At 38.8% G+C, this 18486-nt stretch overlaps 1 protein-coding gene and 1 long non-coding RNA gene across 7 annotated transcripts in view; one reads left to right on the top strand and one right to left on the bottom strand.

Annotated features, from left to right (window-relative positions):
* LOC117521854 overlaps positions 1-10933 on the bottom strand; it is a 29310-nt gene extending 18377 nt beyond the window's left edge. The window contains exons 1-2 of one of the 5 annotated variants that reach the window (XR_004564077.1): positions 10120-10132; positions 3862-3867 (exon numbers count right to left, since the gene is read on the bottom strand). This is a non-coding gene — a long non-coding RNA (uncharacterized LOC117521854). Of the gene's footprint in view, positions 1-3861; positions 3868-4123; positions 4135-5402; positions 5406-6895; positions 6909-10119; positions 10133-10922 lie in introns of those variants that run through there. The other 4 variants (XR_004564076.1, XR_004564078.1, XR_004564080.1 and 1 more) reach the window with 4 other exon arrangements.
* The window catches only part of LOC117521852 (ephrin type-B receptor 1-B), a 667735-nt gene that overhangs the window by 341885 nt on the left and 307364 nt on the right, over positions 1-18486 (top strand). The gene's annotated exons all lie outside the window — the stretch shown is intronic.

Genomic DNA, 18486 nt, shown 5'->3' with positions numbered 1-18486 from the left:
TGCGCTGTCTGAACATGCACCATGTGCTCTTGTGTTGTCCGAGGACAAAATGCTCCTGTCTTAACTTCACTCACTTGGAATTGGGATCTTTCTCCAAGACAGAACCTGCAGACGTGTGTACTTGAGAAGCTCTCCACAAACCCTCCAATACAGTGGGCTCCAAGGTTATCTGCAACAACACAAAATACAGTACCTTTGACATCGTAGACCTAGTGAAGGAAGTAAAGTCCTTCTTCTTCTAGGCTGGCAATGTCCTTTAACAGTGGTTCTAACACAGCACTAAGCCAAAACTTTTTAACATGATCAGCCTTGCAGAGAATGGCAAGGTAGATTGATGTCAGCGAGGATTGAGGCAATGGTGGCACATTAGCTAAAACCCAATATACAGCAGTAATTTTGTTTTTTTTTCTGATGTGCCAAGTGGATTACCACTTCAAAATCATCCACATACAGAACTGAGAGAAATTGGCTGGATTGTTTTCTGAGAGCAATGTATTGGTTTTTAAAATGTATGCCATCATGAACTGATTTATATTGAGCGTTCAGACCTGCTGTCTGTTTTAGTGCTATGTCTGAGCAAATCTGGATCTCTTTTTTCTTCAAACCTCATGTAAAGACTTCAAAATGGGTATATATTGGAAACTTTTCTTCTCCCTAGCACTGAGGAAGATACTCAATAGGTTCCACCATGGAAAAATGCTCCTTGAAATACTCTCTTCTTTTGTAGGAAGTGGAAAGAGGAGCATTCTGTCCTAGAGCTAATGTAATTGGGTTAGACTTGCATAGCTCTGTCACCATCTCTGAGATGATCAAATCATCAATCTCACAATTATGCTTCTTTAAGCATGACTGTAAAATATCTTTTAAAATAGGACCTGAAGCTGATGAAGTAATAAAGTGCAGTTCTTCCACTAACTCATCAATACACCTTTGTGGGACATTGAATATGCTTTCCATTTTCAGCAGCAAGTGGCTAATTTGTTTTCAATTAAGTAGGCAATTCTCTCATTTCTTCATCTTCAGGATCTTCACTCACTATACCCTCCATATTCTCCTCAACAGTATCTTCCCCTGTATTTGAAGGATTAACATACCTCTGTAAGAGATCAGGCTTGAAGTCATCCAGGGAATGATGAGTGTGTTTCCGGCTCCTATGAGAGGCAAATGTTCCATAAATGTTTGTTTTGAAAGAGCAATTTTCAAAAACACAAGACACGGTTTCCTGTTTTTTTAAATGACGGCCAATGTGTTCAAAGTATTCTTTTTCTGTTGAGATGGTGTTTGAAGAGCAACATAAATATTTAAAAGAGAGAAGTTCTCTGTGTTGTCCCTGTCTCACGGGCTGAATGGCTTCTTGACAGATGGGTTCTGAGGCTGCCCCATGTTTTAAATAAGCAACAACACTCCCAATAGAGGCAAGGGAGAAATTCTCCACCATGTCCATGTCTAAGCCTGTAATGCTTTAAAAGATCAGTTTCTTCTTGACACTTCAAATTTGCAGATTTACAGGACCAATTCATGTTTAAAACTAAGCAAAGCTCTGTTTAACTGCTTGAATGTTTAGAGATCCACAGCTATAATGCATACAGCCTATGCAGTATCACTTTTAGAAAAACTTGTTGCCTATGATGTGTTTCTAAATTGAAGGTGGGAAAACCAAAAATTTGCTTGCAACCAACTGCACAAAAATAATCCTTGTCTTAGGATATAAATATTTTAAATACATTTGGACTGTCATTGTTGTCTCAATATGTTGAAATTTCTTTCCTTAAAAACTGAATAAAAAAAAGAACAAGGGGATGTGTTAAACAGAAGTTGTGGTGACTACACATACATTTTGATGATTCATAACTTCAGAAAATTCCACGTGTCTCAAGGGCAAAACAAAAATACGCAGGTCTACTGCAGCCTCACTAAAAGGAAACCTTTTCTATGGCATTTCTACAATAATGTCAGTGCCTTAACATATTGCACATAGGACACAGACCAACACGTATAAAGTTGAAACAGAAATTTCTCTCCTAAAATAATTTGTAACAAGTTTAGTTGCGACAGACAATCGATCTATCACCATGCACCTGTAGCTAGCAAAACCTTCACCAAACTTTAAACTTGGACAAAATAAAACACTTAATATCTCTCTTACCTTTGCGGTGGCAGTGGTACAACTAACGTATAATACTAAATTAATTTGTTCGGCAGCCACAGTAAAAACATGAACCTTGCAGCAGAAAATGTCCAGTCTGACAGTCACCTAATTAGAAATAAACGGTCGAGGGACGGCTCTTCAACAGAGAGCGCGGGCAAAAGCAAAGTTCAAAATCGTGTGACGAATCCTTTTCTTTAAAACAAATTCTTGCACTATTTGTTAATACAGTTAGTAGCGGTTATGAACAAAATAAAGAAAACACAGTTACTTACCCAGTGACACTCTAGAAATTTTTCTTTTTCCTTCTTCTGATTTTTTTAATAACAGCCACAGTCTCTGTACTTGATAGCAGGTCAAAAACAGAAGCAGGAGTAGAACATCCTCTGAAAGCTGTTGAATATATCACTTTATCAAGTTTTAGCGAGAATGTGACCCTGTAGCTTTCCAATATGTGTAAACTTCATCCCGAAAATGCTGCAGAGAAATGTTTGGTTTGGATAATTCGGAGATGCCTGTAATGTTTGCTCAAGCTACCGCTACGACAGAACAGCCTCAGTTTTTCAAAATAAAAGCTCATAATACTAAGAACATGAACGGTGTTTTTGTTTTGAAACAGGCTGTTTAATGTGGTCGGTCGTACATTATTTCACTTGCTGCAAACTCGAACGTCTTCAAAAACAACCTCACAGACAATAACCTAACTTCTTTGACTTATGAAAGAGAAACATACATCTCTATTTAAACATGATTTGAAAATGTTACATAAACTCAGCCCTAAAACATTTAGGTTAACCTTTGTTTCTTTTGACTTACATATTTTACGTTTATTTAAATTTTATATTTTTCAATTATTTATCATCTGCTAGCTGCCTATGTTCACCGGCTTTGTTTAGGGCAAAGAGCCACGAACTGACAGGAAGACTCAGTATGTAGCAAAATGTCAGTCCCTGATTCAGCTTAGACAATGAAGGAAGTGGAGCTGATTTTGTCTGGCCTTTAGCCAGACAAAATTTGTTGGCAATGTATACATATTTAAGTTAATAGTTTTCCATATTTTCAGCTGGACCAGCTTCTTAAAATAAGTTATCAATTTGTTAAAGTAAGTCTATGTAACAAGCTTGTTCTTTTATGTTGAAAAAGCTCTTGATTTTAAGCTCAATGAACTAATCCCTTATTTTCAGCTAGACCAGCTTCTTAAAATAAGTTAGCAACTTTTTAAAATAAGTCAGTGTAACAAGCTTATTCTTTTATGTTGAAAAAGCTCTTGATTTTAAGCTCAACTACCTAACCCCATGAATCATTTTTTAGAGTGGTGGGCGTAGTTGCATGTTTTAGTTGGTAGAGAGGCCCTGACAGGGCCAGAATGGGCAGATTATTAATGATCAGGGGGAGTATTCTGTGGGCCAGAACTCTTCAGCGTAGAGACTTTTAACAAAGCACAAGAGGTATGCGATCTTTCAGCCATCTCTTTTATTGCAGAGAAAACCGACTCACTTGTCTTCTTCCTTGCTTTCTGTCTTTCTTAAGAGATTAGGTGGTGATGACAGAGAATAGCAGAGATGGACTCGGCTGCTAATGTCAATGATCTGGATGCCTTTGACCATAACCGTGATGACCCAACTTATATTTAAACCTTTTCCAGTTTTTATTTATTTATTTGTTTAATTTTTTGCCGATATCTGTTGAACCATTTCTTTTTGTCCGCCAAGGACATAATACTATCATCACTGTTTATTTATTTATTTATTCATTTATTTGTCTGTCTGTTTGTTAGCAGGATTACTTCAAAACTACAGCATGGATTTTGACGAAATTTTCACCACAGATAGATATTAGACAATGAAAGACTGAAATTTTGGAGGTGATCTGGATCCGGATTCCGGATCAAATTTCACTCTGTATAGGCTTTGAAGGATTACTGTTAGCAGGGTTACATCCAAACGACTTCACAGATTGTCACCAAATGTATACCACAGATACATATTATGCCATGGAAGACTGCATTAACCCCTTAAGCCCTAGAGCCTATTTCACCAAAATCACATATCCATACATTATGATTTATTTCTCAGCTTGTACAAGGTCAAAAATGCAAAGGTTTGGATCAGCTAAAAGACAGGTCCTAGGGAATGTTGTGAATGCAAAACATTGAAAGTAAATAATACTTGGTAGGAGTAAATGAGGGTTTTGTTTTGGGGTTTTTTTTCCCAAAAAATGAATTCTGATTTAGTTCTTTATTTGCTTGGCGTTTCAGTTGTGGTTAGTTGATATGTGATTGAAGTGGATACTTTTGTAGAGGAGACTCCGCTTGACATTTTGATGTATAATAAGTGTATGTCCGTGTCAGCATTGGTTAGTTATGAGTGTTCAAATGTTCCAAAACAGGGCAAGTCCCCAAATTTGGGGACTCTAGGGTTGTAAGAGGTTAAATTTTGGAGGTGATCTGGATCCAGACTCTGGAAAAATTTTCACTTTCTATAGGCTTTGAAGGATTACATCAAAACTACTTCACAGATTCTCAGCAAATTTGCACCACAGATACACATTAGGCCATGGAAAACACAATTAAATTTTGGAGGTGATCTGGATCTGGATTCTTGAACAAGTTTCACTTTATATAGGCTTTGAAGGATTACATCAGAACTACTTCACAGATTCTCAGCAAATTTGCACCACAGATACACAGGTGTCAAACTGATTCCAGAAAGGGCCAAGAGGGTGCAGGTTTTCTTTGTAACCACCCACTGCACCAGGTGATTTGAGTAGATGGAATCAGTTAATCAGTGAAATCACCTGGTGCAGTGGGTGGTTACAAAGAAAACCTGCACCCTCTTAGCCCTTTCTGGAATCAGTTTGACACAGGCCATGGAAGACACAATTAAGTTTTGGGGGTGATCTGGATCTGGATTCTGGATCAATATTTCACTTTTTAGGCTTTTAAAGATTGCGTCAAAACTACTTCACAGATTCTCACCAAATGTGAGCCACAGATAGATATTAGGGGATGGAAGACTCCACTAAATTTTGGAGGTGATCCAGATCTGGATTCTGGATCAAGATTTCTCTTTATTTTGGCTTTGACGGATTGCCTCCAAACTACTTCACGGATTCTCAACAAATTTGTACCACAGATAGATATCAGGGCATGGAAGACTCCAGTGAATTTCAGAGGTGATCCACATTAGAATTGATGGACGTCAGAAATCTACGATTGCTCTTGTTCAAAGTATGCAGCATTGTTCACCTATCAGACTCTCTGAATCAATAAGTCATAACCATAATAGCCAGTTTAAGCTCATTTTTAATATCCTCTGGCATCTTGCGATGATTTTGACAAGACTTTGTTTGGAGCCGTGGCTCACACTCAAATAATTGTATTGTGTGTGTGTGTGTTTCTTTTTTTAATGACCTTGTGGAGAAATGGGAAACCTGTGTTTGGAAAAGCAGCTTATTACATGGATTGAGGCTAGAAAATGAACAATGATGGAAGAGCAAGACTGAATACCAGTAGGGTGCGACACTGATTGCCTTTTTGTTTTAAGATGTTGACTGTCTAGACACATTTTGTATCCTCTCTGTCAAACAAACATTCCCTTCACCACTTGACCGACACTCTTAGATTTATCACATAAGCGCAGGCATCTTTACCGGGGTGCACTTGACATGGAGACAGCTGCTTGTGGTTTGAGTGGAAAAGCGCTGTCTTATTGAGTGACTGAGCAACAAAATAGTGAAATGAGGGTCAACTGAGGTCTTGACCTAGCCATAAGCCTGTCAGTTTGAGTGTTTGTGAGTATATGTGGGGGATGGTGTAACCATGACTGCCAAAGCTGTTGAAGACTATGACCCATCACATGTGATGGATGGGGGCCAGGTTTAAGGGTGCAACAAGACGCTACGAGTTGTACTTAAAGGTCACTGACAAAATCTTGCAATGCGCTCCACTGTGGGTCACGCACCCTCACTGCAGTAGAGGTGCTTCAGATGAGAAGATTTTCAAATTTGATCATGTTTAATGTCTTATCCCAACCTGGCTTCAATGAGGTAGTCACACCATCAATATTTCTGGCTTGATTTTAAGCGTTTCCCCTTTTTTTCTTTTTCCAGGGCCAGTGGTCCTCGTCAGAAATAAGGAAAAAAAATTTATGGAAAATCAAATTGTGAGGCACATAGAGTAGAAAAAAAACATGCAACAGCAGCATAGAAAAACAAAACACTAATTGAAAACAATTACAGAAATATTTCATTGCATAAAAATAAACTGTAACCTATGGGCTTTGCAAGAAATGGCACATGAAACACTATACACAGTGTCAGACTAATAAATATCACTTGTAACACCACAAAGTGAAATCTAACCACAGCATGGAGAAAATACAACTATCAATTGAAAGCGTGAACAAATTTCAACAGTCTCAGGCTCCATTTACTTCACCATTCTTTTACTTTTGGTGATTAAAAGTACATCCTTAAATTTGAGCTTATTCTATTGAGTATTCCAAGCAGACAGTGCTGAAAATATGAAGATCTTTTTGCCCAACTCAGTCTGTACTTTCAAAACAGCCGTAAGGATGGATCTTGAGACCTTAACCAGTATGTGCTATGATTTTTGAGAAAGAAACATGGCTAAATAATAGGGGAGTCTATCAAGACTGGTACATAGATAAAAGCATACAAGTGTCAAGCCAAGGAGAAGGCCGGTTGGATTCATAGTATGGTATCCACTGATGGGTGTGGGATCTACACTTTGTTATGAACCTTAAAGATCCATGATATGCAGTCTCCAAAACATGAAGACAATAAATAGATACATTCCTGTACAACAGATGGCGATAACCAAGAACAGACAGACATGTGGCATCAATCTGTGGTGCAATAAAAGGAAAACCAAAACTCTGGCATTACCATGCTTTGATAACATTGAACGTTTCGAGATTACCCTGAGTTGTTCAGCGCTGTTGGGTCTCCTCCTTTTAGAAGGGGTCAAACATAAGCAGTAAAATCCAATGCTTAGAGGTTAGAAGTGATCTTAACCAACCAGTCTTCTAGGGTTCAGTTGTTTTATGGCTTTATGAACCTCATCGTCAACAATGTTATCACAGTCATTTATAGATTCCTGTGCAAGAGGGGTCAGAGAATTAAACAAGAACCCAGATGAAGTACAACACATTAAAATAATTCAGCATTTCACATTTTCCAGAAACAGCCACATACTGTAATTATTAATTTATTGATTATACATAGTGAACCATCTATTTAAATATCAGTAGTTACAGAAATCTATTTTGCAGATGTTTAAAAAAAAAGTGGCCACATGGCACGTTTCTCTGTGCGTGATCTAGTGTACACGCTAGAGTGTTGAGGACCCCAGCAGCTGGAGAAGGCCCGGGGGACATCCACGTTTCAACTGCCTGTGGTAAATACATTTGTTTGTTTTTTTGGAGGTTTTAGGATGGACCAGTTCTCTGCCTGGGTGGTTGCCACCCATCACCCAAGGCGGTTCTGTCATATTGTGGATGAAACCGGTTTGAGAGTGTTCCAGCACCTTAATTCTATAAATTAAGCTTTGTACAACTAATGAAAATCATTAGTCGACTAGTCATGTACGATTAATCATCGATGAATCTACTAATCTGCGACTAAATTTGACATTGAATGAATTAAGCCAATTTTGAATCTCCATGGTGAAACTCAAATGTGACATTCATTTTAACAAATATAAGCACAAAATCACAAATACAAAAAACAGCACTAGCATGAACACAATACCTGCCTTCATTTACTAGGCATGGACTACGCATTTCAGCTGACTAACTCACCTATCAAGGTTCACACACTTTCTTCACTGAGTGAAGGGAGTGCTGGCAGCTCCAGCAGGCCTATTCTTTTGTGTTAAATTAATTTAATAAATGGATTTATTAACTAGTCGACTTATAAAAAATAGTCAGCTAGTTGGATGTTAGGTAGTTGTAGCCGACTATTACGACTAGTCATCCCATCACGATTATAAAGAGCCACATGTCTGTTTAGAATTTGAAGACTGCTATCATGAAAGTCCAGGCTGTTTCAGTATCATCAATAAGGATGATTGTATTACAATCAAAATACAGTAAATTGCCTAAAAAAGTCCTGATCGACAGGTGCCTCCATATGCTGCCTTTCAACAAAATGAGGATTACACTTAAGAGCCTTATTGTCTCTGATAGGAGCTACCACACAGTGATCACTCAAATCATTTGGAAAAATACCTATAGCAGAGTACTTAAAAGGGGCATTAGTCAGGACTAAATCAATGGGTGAGGATTTCTAGGGACATTTGAGATTTGGTCTTCCAGGAGAGTTAATTATTTGTGTGAGATTCAGAGGCACATTGTGTTTTAAATACGTCAGACACAGACATCAGCCAGTCCCCCTTCAAATAGCCAGACACAACAATTTCACTATGCTGCAATTCTGACCACAACTTTCAGTGTAAATAAAGAATCACTAATTACAGATGTTGGTCTGTAACATCCAATCATGACAAGGTGATCTTTAAAGATTTCAGTGTTTCAGGCACAAAACTCAAGTTGTTTTCTCACTGATTTTGAGAGCATTAAATTAGCACTATGGACGCCACCTTTTTGAGGTGATCGGAGTGATGCACATTATAAGCATCAATACAAGCATCCTTATTGTGAACAGATTTTGCCAACCACGTTTCAGACAAAGCATCATCAGAGTCAGTTGCATTTACGCACGCGCTCACATGTCTATTTCAGAGATTAAACTGCAAACATTAAGGTGAATAATACCCTGGCCAGACATAGATTTAAAGTCTTGAATGATGAATGATGTATCAGGACCAAGGTTAGTTCCCAGAGATCATTAATAGAGGGAAAAACCAAAAGTCTATGCTTGGTCATTTTTCATCAAAAACAGACCTGACTTTGAATTTTAGGTTTTTGTAAAAGTAGCAAGTGTTCATAAAAATACTGAATTGGTCTCTGAGTGAAAACGCGATGAAGGTGGTGGTGAACAAAATGCAAGCAGAGGCAAGATCAATAAGCTGCAACACAGTTGTAAAGACCTGAAGAAGTTGCCTTTATGAAATGTGTATTTGAAGGTAAGCCATGTCATTTTTGACATCTAATTTATCACAGAATGTAAATATCTGCATGAAATATCTGCATTGTATTGCACTGAATCAAATGGTTCCTTAATAAAAAAAAGTATCTTGCCTGAAGTATCTAGTTCTGTATCAGATTGTTTCATAATGGAGAGATACACACCCCAGCTTTAGTTCTTGCAGTCAATATTTGAAGTGTTTTTCTATTATAGAATTGTGACTTTCTCCTTTTAAATCCATGATTTATCATGAGTGTTTTTTTTTTTTTTTTGTACATCAACTGCTCTGTGTTCGATTGCATTTTCCACCTTTTGCTACCTGGGCTTATACTTTCAAATCTTCAACATACTTTCAACGGCTGCCAACGGAAAAGTCAGGGGATGACTTAACATGCTGTAAGTTTGATTAGGCTTGAGTAGGAAAGCCGTTTTAACCCCACCATACTCGTAATCCATTGCTCTGGCGTCTTGAAGCTCATTTCCATTTTATCGCCTGCCCACCTGGTGATAGTTGCTCGACAAGCTCATCCACTCCCTCTATAAATCCCAGGTGGCCAATTACCCTGACTTCTTACGGGCTATATGGATTTTCCAAATTTCCAATTTAACCATATACCTTATGTGACACAGTGCGAGTGTGCTTCCACATGTGATGTATGGCCTGCAGTGTGTGTGCTTCATGCTCAGCAAGCACAATGTATTGACCAAACCCTCTGCATGAACTGTCAGGCAGCATGGTCATGATGGTGGGATCTCATGCAATTTGTACATCTCTGTGTGTGGATACATCCTGATAAACATAGTAATTTAGAAATCATATATAGTACATGATATAGGAAGTAGAGCTGCCAATTACATTTTACATTTGTTTTCTTTGTTTGTATACTAATGAGAATAAAATGATGTTTCTTATAAACATGGCAATGCTTTACCAACACATGGCAGATGTGTGATGCTGATGCACAGTGCTCCTGTGACAGTAAACATGATTACATTTTTATCCAAGGCCAAAATATGGCCATCAGGTATCGTGAATGTCAGGATATGTGGTTGCGTGACACAGTAGGTGGCTGGACACAAATGCAAACTCTCAGACGATGCATAAGATGTAATAATAAACTTTATCTCACAAACAGTCCAGGGTCCGGTACACAGAAAGGCAGGCAGCGCAGCAAGGGTACAGATGAGGGCAAGGCAAAAATATGTGGTCAAGAACAGGCTGAGGTCAAAGGCATGGAGAGATACGATGTCAGAGGCAGCAGCAGAAGGCAAAATCCGGAAAAACAGAACAAGGTCAAAAAACACTGAGGCAAACGAGACAAGATCAGGGCTGGAACGAAGATACAAAGATCAACAAGCTGGCACCGCAGTGAGGGAAGAGAGAGCTTAAATAACAGGCGATGTAACAAGGTGCATGTATGATAGAGGGTTCTGGAAGGAGGTGTGGTCTGGTGAAACACAGAGACGGCATAAGACGCAAGAGAGAGTGTGTGAGTGAAAACAAAGCAGATCAAAAGCAAGAGGAGTCAGTGAATGAAAACCAATGGTGAAAGTATAACGTGCCCACAGACCAACAAAAGGAAACATGAACAAAATAAAGGGCAAACTAGGAAATAGAGTGACAGACCTAAAAATAGCACAAGAATAATAAGACTATAAACACAACTTGAACCAAATCTGAATATGACATCGCAAACATGGGAAATAACATAGAACCGGTTATAACCCAAACTAGAACAGAACGTGGCCGAAGTGTAACTAATAACCATCGCAGAAAATAAGAAACAAAACTATGGAATGGCCAGAAAATAAAGAAAGAACAGAAACAAAACCAGAACCTACAGCAAAACAGATGATGGAATGAGGAACAAATGATCACAGGAAACGATACCAAAAACAAAAAGAATACAACAAGATAATAAAACACCAAAGATACATAATAAACAGAACCAGAGATAACATAATAGAAAATGATCATAAAAGGGCAACCAAAAGGATCAAATAAAGGGAGGCAGACGACAATAGGGTACAAACCCATAACTTCGCCCCGAGCCAGGACCCACCCTGACAGCGAAGGCTTTGCATCCGTCCATCTGTCCATCTGTCTGTGCTCAGTATAAGTCCAGTCCTATTACTGCCAGGGTCTTCAAATTCACAGGGAACATTCTTGGGACACAGACCTTGGACAAGTTCAAATATGGCTAACTTCGACCTATTTTAAGAGGTCCATAGGTCATATTCTGTTTACTGTTGTTATGCTCATATGGCCAAGGGTATTTTAGCATTGTGTTATATTTAGACTTGTTTAGGTATTTCCATATTAATGAGGATAAAATGTTTTTCAAACAGGTATTTGTCAAAAAAATGCTTTACAATACACTTTATATTCACAAAGTGTGCTTATTTTGTCACACAGCCATACCTCAAGATTACTTAAGGTAATTCCTAGGTTTTGGAAAGCCTTAGGAATACCATCTGTAAAATGCAGAGGGTAAATGAATAGATAATTGAATCTATCTACTCTAGTTTCATTGCATGATAACCCAAAAGCAATAAACACCAGTATCTTGTTAATCATCACATTATAAAGGTACAAAGTGAAGAGACGCGAGCTATATTTGATGCATCAGATGAATTCAAAACCACCGTTGTTTTGCTTTTGTAAAATACCACAGGCCTCCTTGCCACCTACTGAATATGCCCACGCTTGTTGCAGGGAGTAATCATATCACACAGATTATGTAATTTCAGAGCAGGTGTGGTTGAAGTTACATATAACTTGAAGTGAGCCTGTTTGTCACTTCATATCATTTCCAGCACCCAGGACTTGTGGTCACCAAGGCTACAGCTGAATGTTAATATTCTGAGTGTCCTGTTGAATCATATGTGCTTAAAAATATGGCTATGATAATTTGTCTGAATTGTAAACCCTGTATTTTTTTCTCACAATAGTACCTGTGGACATGAAGACAGTAAGGGCTACAGTGAGCTGACATTTGACCCCAATGACTTTGACCTTCACCTAAATGATTGACTTGTGGCTTGCGTTGTGAAGGAATTTCTAGAATCAACACCAATGTGTGCCACTTTTTATCCATACAGGATTGACACTTAAATTGCTTGACCTTGTGCTTTGTCAGAATGGTTCTTTTGACCTTGAAACTGCCCTTCTATGGACAGTGTCAGTTTAACCTTCAATGACATAGAATTAAGCAAAAGGACTTGGTGTAGTATGCCAACAAACAAACAGATTGGCATGACCTTGGCAGATTTGACCTTGCTGGGAAATTCTGATACAACAGCAAAATTCAATGGATGCTGCAGTTAAAAACCTAAATTGTGACCTTTAGTCTCAATGATCTTGACCCCTATAATTGATCTTTGGCACATATGACCTTGCCTAAATAATTCTGGAACTGCCCTTTATATGTGTGCCAACATTGGTGGATAACTCACCTGATCTGATGTCAGTTTGTGATCGCATAACAAAAAGTGATTTAATCTATTAGTTTGTGACATGGTATTATGAAATTATTTTGTCATGGTCTCACAATTTTGGGGTGACGTGGTGGGTTGGGGTGCATGGGGGTTATGGTCAAGTTTAGAGTTATGGTTAGGGTTAAAAGTAATGAATGAATGAATTAAACATAATGACCTAAACTTGACCACATCATGAAATGTAATGCAGTTTGTGACAGTATCGTGGAGAAAAAAGCGTGAGCCTGGGCTGGTATATCTCAGTGAAAAATTTACATTTTCTCCATTGACCCAGTAATCTTGACCCAATCATTGACCTTTTCAAAATTTCACTTCTCCTAGGTAATTCCAGAAACCACATATATTATTTGTGCCAATTTTGTTGCAAATTGAAGGGAAAAACTTTGCCAGTGACCTTGACCCCAGTGATTGACATTTGGTAAATTTGATCTTGCATGGATAATTCTAGAACCTACCTCCATATGCATCCAGGTTTGATGCAAATTTGAATGAACATTTAAAATATGATCCTTTGTGCCCAGTGACTGACCTTTGGTAAATTTGATTGTGCACATGCCATTCCACATACCATAGACATATGTGTGCCAAATCTGGTGTGCCTCAGAGTGAAAATCCAAAAAATTGACCTTTTAATATATTGGCCTTTCACTTTGCAAAAGCAAGTCTTTTTTTTTTTTTTTGCAATTCTTGGTTCACCTTCATCCGCATGGCAAATTTGGTCGATATTGTGTAAAAGGAGGAGTAGGCAAGCTAACAGACAAACGTCACTCAAACACAGAGTGTCTCATCCTTCAAAGGCAGCGTTCTGTTAAGATCTGGCCTTCCAAGACTGCAGAAGCTGAACCAATCATTCTGAAATGAGAGGGTCTGGCCAACACAGCATTTTGCAATTGTATCATTAGGTAATCCCGAACCTACACCCTGTCACTTAGCAACCTTAATAGGTAATTCCAGAAACCACATATATTATTTGTGCCAATTTTGTTGCAAATTGAAGGGAAAAACTTTGCCAGTGACCTTGACCCCAGTGATTGACATTTGGTAAATTTGATCTTGCATGGATAATTCTAGAACCTACCTCCATATGCATCCAGGTTTGATGCAAATTTGAATGAACATTTAAAATATGATCCTTTGTGCCCAGTGACTGACCTTTGGTAAATTTGATTGTGCACATGCCATTCCACATACCATAGACATATGTGTGCCAAATCTGGTGTGCCTCAGAGTGAAAATCAAAAAATTGACCTTTTAATATATTGGCCTTTCACTTTGCAAAAGCAAGTCTTTTTTTTTTTTTTTTTTTTTTTTTTTTTTGCAATTCTTGGTTCACCTTCATCCGCATGGCAAATTTGGTCGATATTGTGTAAAAGGAGGAGTAGGCAAGCTAACAGACAAACGTCACTCAAACACAGAGTGTCTCATCCTTCAAAGGCAGCGTTCTGTTAAGATCTGGCCTTCCAAGACTGCAGAAGCTGAACCAATCATTCTGAAATGAGAGGGTCTGGCCAACACAGCATTTTGCAATTGCATCATTAGGTAATCCCGAACCTACACCCTGTCACTTAGCAACCTTAATAGCTGAACATGACAAGTTGGCGTAGTGCGCATAGCCCATAGTTTAATAATTATTTTTCAATACTTACTGATATTTATCAGTTTGACTTCTTTCTAGCTGCCTACGTATGTGATCTTTGGAAAGAAAAAAAGATCTGCAATGATTGTTGGGATTGTTTAGCCTGTGATGGATACACTTTTAGGGAAAGAAAGTTGCATTTTTCAGCTACATTCCATGAAGCCTTCAAAAAGAGACAGCCTAGTCATGCCAATGATGCACCTGGTTTACCTTTGAAGGATGCGTCCCCTGGACGGAGACACAGCCAGAGTGCGATTGTAGCATCTCTACAGCTTGGTGGGACATTTGGCATTTCATTGGCCATTTGTGGTGAAACGCTTCTCATAAATTGTAATTTGTAATCCAAAAAATCTGTTCGGTGCAGCAGCATAGCACAAAACTGCAGTGAGAAGTACACAGTACCTGTTGGATACTTGACAGTGAGATCATCATCTCATCATCCCTGATCCAGCTTAGAGCGACACGAGGTCATCACAACTACAGCGTGATGAGCTGCGGCCGCTGATTCACAGCTGATGTCTTCAGAATGACTGAGAGGCAGAGCAAGACAAAGACAGCCAACCATAACAAGGGTCCAAAGCCATCAATCAAGGCCAGAAATAGGCAAGGGGCGAGAGCAATCTGTCACCGGTGGGATGGACAAAAAAATGTTGGGAGGGAACAGAGGTGAGGAGGGAAGGAGACGGAATCCTGTAGAGGGACGATTTAAAAAGAAACAGAAGAATGCTTTGTTTTTTCTTTTACATACAGCCAGTTCAGATGTGGGTTCCTTTTGCTGCAGGGGAGACTAATTGCTTGTTGATCTAATCTTCTATCCCCTCCTGTCTTTGAAAAGAAAGACAGTCTGTTGGCTGTTTTTTCCCCCTCAGATTCACGAGAATTCTCCGATCTAAATATTCCGATCTTTTGGGCCAGGTTCCAAACGCTGTGAGGCATATGGATGCTGAGCACACCACAGCCTGCCCTCAGAGTGAGACCTCTGAGGCTCCACCGTCTCTGCGCTCAGCTCTGTTTCTTCCTTTCCTCCCACTGTGTGGCAGATCACCAAGCAGCTAATTAATGAGTTTAATGCTAAGATTCATGCACACATTATATGTCAATTAGAGAGTGCGCTCCAAGGTACGCATTATGAGCGAGACAGTCGTGGGCCATGCGCTGCGGGCGGAGTCTTTGCACGCGTGCGACTGTCTGTTTGTTTTTGCAGGCTTGTCACTTATCTCCCCGTGCTACACATCAGGACTGCTGATCCCAGCGTCTTCGGCTGCCCAAGGAGAGGCATTAAATTATCTCAGGTTTTGTAGAACATATGCTAGTCAAGTGGCGGAAAATGTAAGTGCGCCATCTCATTTAATGGGGTCAGCGCTGGTTCCAAGTGTCAGTGTGTAAATCAGTGCCATAAATGTACTCTAGAGGTAGCATCGATTTGGGAGCTGCAGCTGGCGATCATTTTCCTTACTAATTAATCTGGTGATTATTTTTACAGTTTATTGATTCATTGGCATAAAATGCCACAAATGAAAAGAGATTATGATTACGTTTTCTTATAATCTCCTCACTTTGTTCAACTATCTGAAATCCATTTCATTTGATGTTTAGTAATCTCTCTAATCATGTTTTTAATCACATGTAGCTAGTTTAAAACCAGTTTAACATGTTTGAAAACTGGTTTACAGCTGTTGAACTCCAGCATAATATAATACCACTTCTCAAATAAGAAATATTGTATATTCATCTTCAAATCCTGTGAAATGTAATATAAAATGAATTGTAAAAATTTGTGAGAATTTTCTTTTCACATTTAAACAATCGTGTTTTGTAGGTCCCTTTTACATAATTAGATTAAGTAAATATAGCATTTCATTTCGTATAGTCTATGTATTAAAACTGTTTTAAACATGTTTTGAAGCAGTTTAAATCACCCAGAGAGCACATACCATCAAAGTTGATAGGACAAATTTAGAGAAATTAGCAATTTTATCTAACAAATAAACAGTAGATACTATTCTTCAATGCGCCATGGGAGTCCGGGATTTTGAGGTTTTAAATGCTATTGTGTTGTACTTTAGTTTAACAGTGTTAGTCTTTTTGATTTATTGTGTTTTTGTAGTTCAACTGGTTTAGTCAGTTTAGATAAGTCTGATTTTGCTATTACCTCGACTGACTTAAATGTCAAGTTGGAACCATGACTGAAATCTGTAGTGGTTTTATTGTCTTGAGTCACTGTCTTTGTCAAATTAAAATCATGTCAGCAGGCATGCCTGCTGACATGATTTTGATGATTTCTGGACTCATGCCATTCCAGCAGTGGGAACTAAGTCGTCTTTATGTTAAAAGCGCAAGTGATTTTAAATTCACTGTAAGTGCATAATACAATTGTAAATATGTTAAAAAATACATGGATCATGGTTAATACAAGAAAGTGAAACCACTTATTTCCATTGTAGTCCATTTAAAAATCAAATGACAAAATACAAATAGAAATAAAATAATGATAACAAGTATGATAACAAGAACCTCAATAATTTAGAAATACATAGAGAGTAAAGTAACATTTTAAAATTGCATAGTTAACAGGAAACAAAAAGGTTGGATTTCTCTAAAAATTGTTGGGGTCTGAGGTTCTAAAAACATTCTGGACTCACACAGCATTCCAACTCATTATACAAGGTTTGCTTAATGTATTACCACCATAACCAAAAAAATACAGCTACCTATTTTATAAACACTACCCAATCTAGAGCCCGTGGATCCGCACGGGCAACATGCTACTTTACAATAAATCTCACAGTGCAACAGTCACAAAAAAATATCATTTAAAACTAAAACAATAAGAAGCAGATAAAAAAGACATCATTAAAAGCAATAGGGGAAATAAGAATTAAAAAGTGCACAGGTTTAAAAAAACATCATTAACCATCTGGGGCTGACGCCATCATATACGACGGCTGAGACCAAGTATAATTACTAAATTATAAATAACTTTTTAATGATATGAGATAGAAACTTACTTTTTTTTGCTGAAAAGTTAACTCCACGGACTTTCGAGCTAGCCTTCCACCATCTTTGTACTCCTCATAGAAGCTGTGTGATGATGTGAGCAATGTGAGTGTCCAATCGAAATTGGTTCACCGTCACATAGTTATCCAAAATCCAATCGTAGGGCAGATTTACCTCACGTGATAAACCAAGGATTGTTTTTAGGAGTGATGTGTTACTTGTTGGCGCGTTTGAATAGCCCCCTGGCTGCTGGCTTCAGTGTGCCCTGTGCCATTACACACAGCAATCAGTGAAAGTGAGCAGACGGAGCAGACAGAGGGCCTCTCATACAATCTCACGTGCTCAAACAAAGAGTGTGTGACGCTTTCGTAATGGCCAAACAACTGTCCAGTTTCTGAGTATTCTGTTTTAGTACGTGCCCGACGTGCTTGATGAATTCCTGCGTAAAAAGTACTTCCTGTTGTGTGTTGGGGGGTGTGGCTGGAGGTTTTGGTGTTGTTTTCTTTTCTTTGCTCCTCAGGTAGCATGTGTTTTGTGAAAGAAATTGCTATAACTGCTAACGTACCTCACATCTTCTGTGCTTCAACAGAGAGTCAGTTTGTCGTGTCCACCTGGGGGGTGTCTGTTTGATGGTAGTGAGTCCAGGAGCAACGGACTTCTCTCCCCATGAACACTGGAGAGCGTGCCAGCAGTCACTCCTCTTGAAGGACATTGGGTTGGGGTTTTTTGTATAATTTATTTAGGCACAGGTGAAAAATAAATTGTTTTTTGTTGAAGGAACCGCTTTCTGGTTATTTTTAGTGCTGGGTCCTGTCTGACGCAGGTTTGCTCCTCAATCTGCGTCGACACATAACAGTAGTTCCCGGCCATTCCATAATGGACCCAGCGGCAGAAGCAGTTCCTTTTGCCAAGAAAGTCCAAGAACACTTGGAGAAAATATGGGAGCAATTACAGTATCTCGCAAATCAAATTAAACAAACAGACGCCCGTGTTACGGAGCTTGCAGCGCAAGTCGTTCCGCTTCCTGCTGCGTCAGTTGTGGCATCAGCGATACCGGGGCAGATAACTCCGTCACCCAGGGATTCGGTGTTCGAACCGA

This window comes from Thalassophryne amazonica, chromosome 12, assembly GCF_902500255.1.
Source record: "Thalassophryne amazonica chromosome 12, fThaAma1.1, whole genome shotgun sequence".
Taxonomy (NCBI): domain Eukaryota; kingdom Metazoa; phylum Chordata; class Actinopteri; order Batrachoidiformes; family Batrachoididae; genus Thalassophryne; species Thalassophryne amazonica.
The sequence above is the reverse complement of the archived record's forward strand: the minus strand, read 5'-3'. Positions and strand labels throughout refer to the sequence as shown.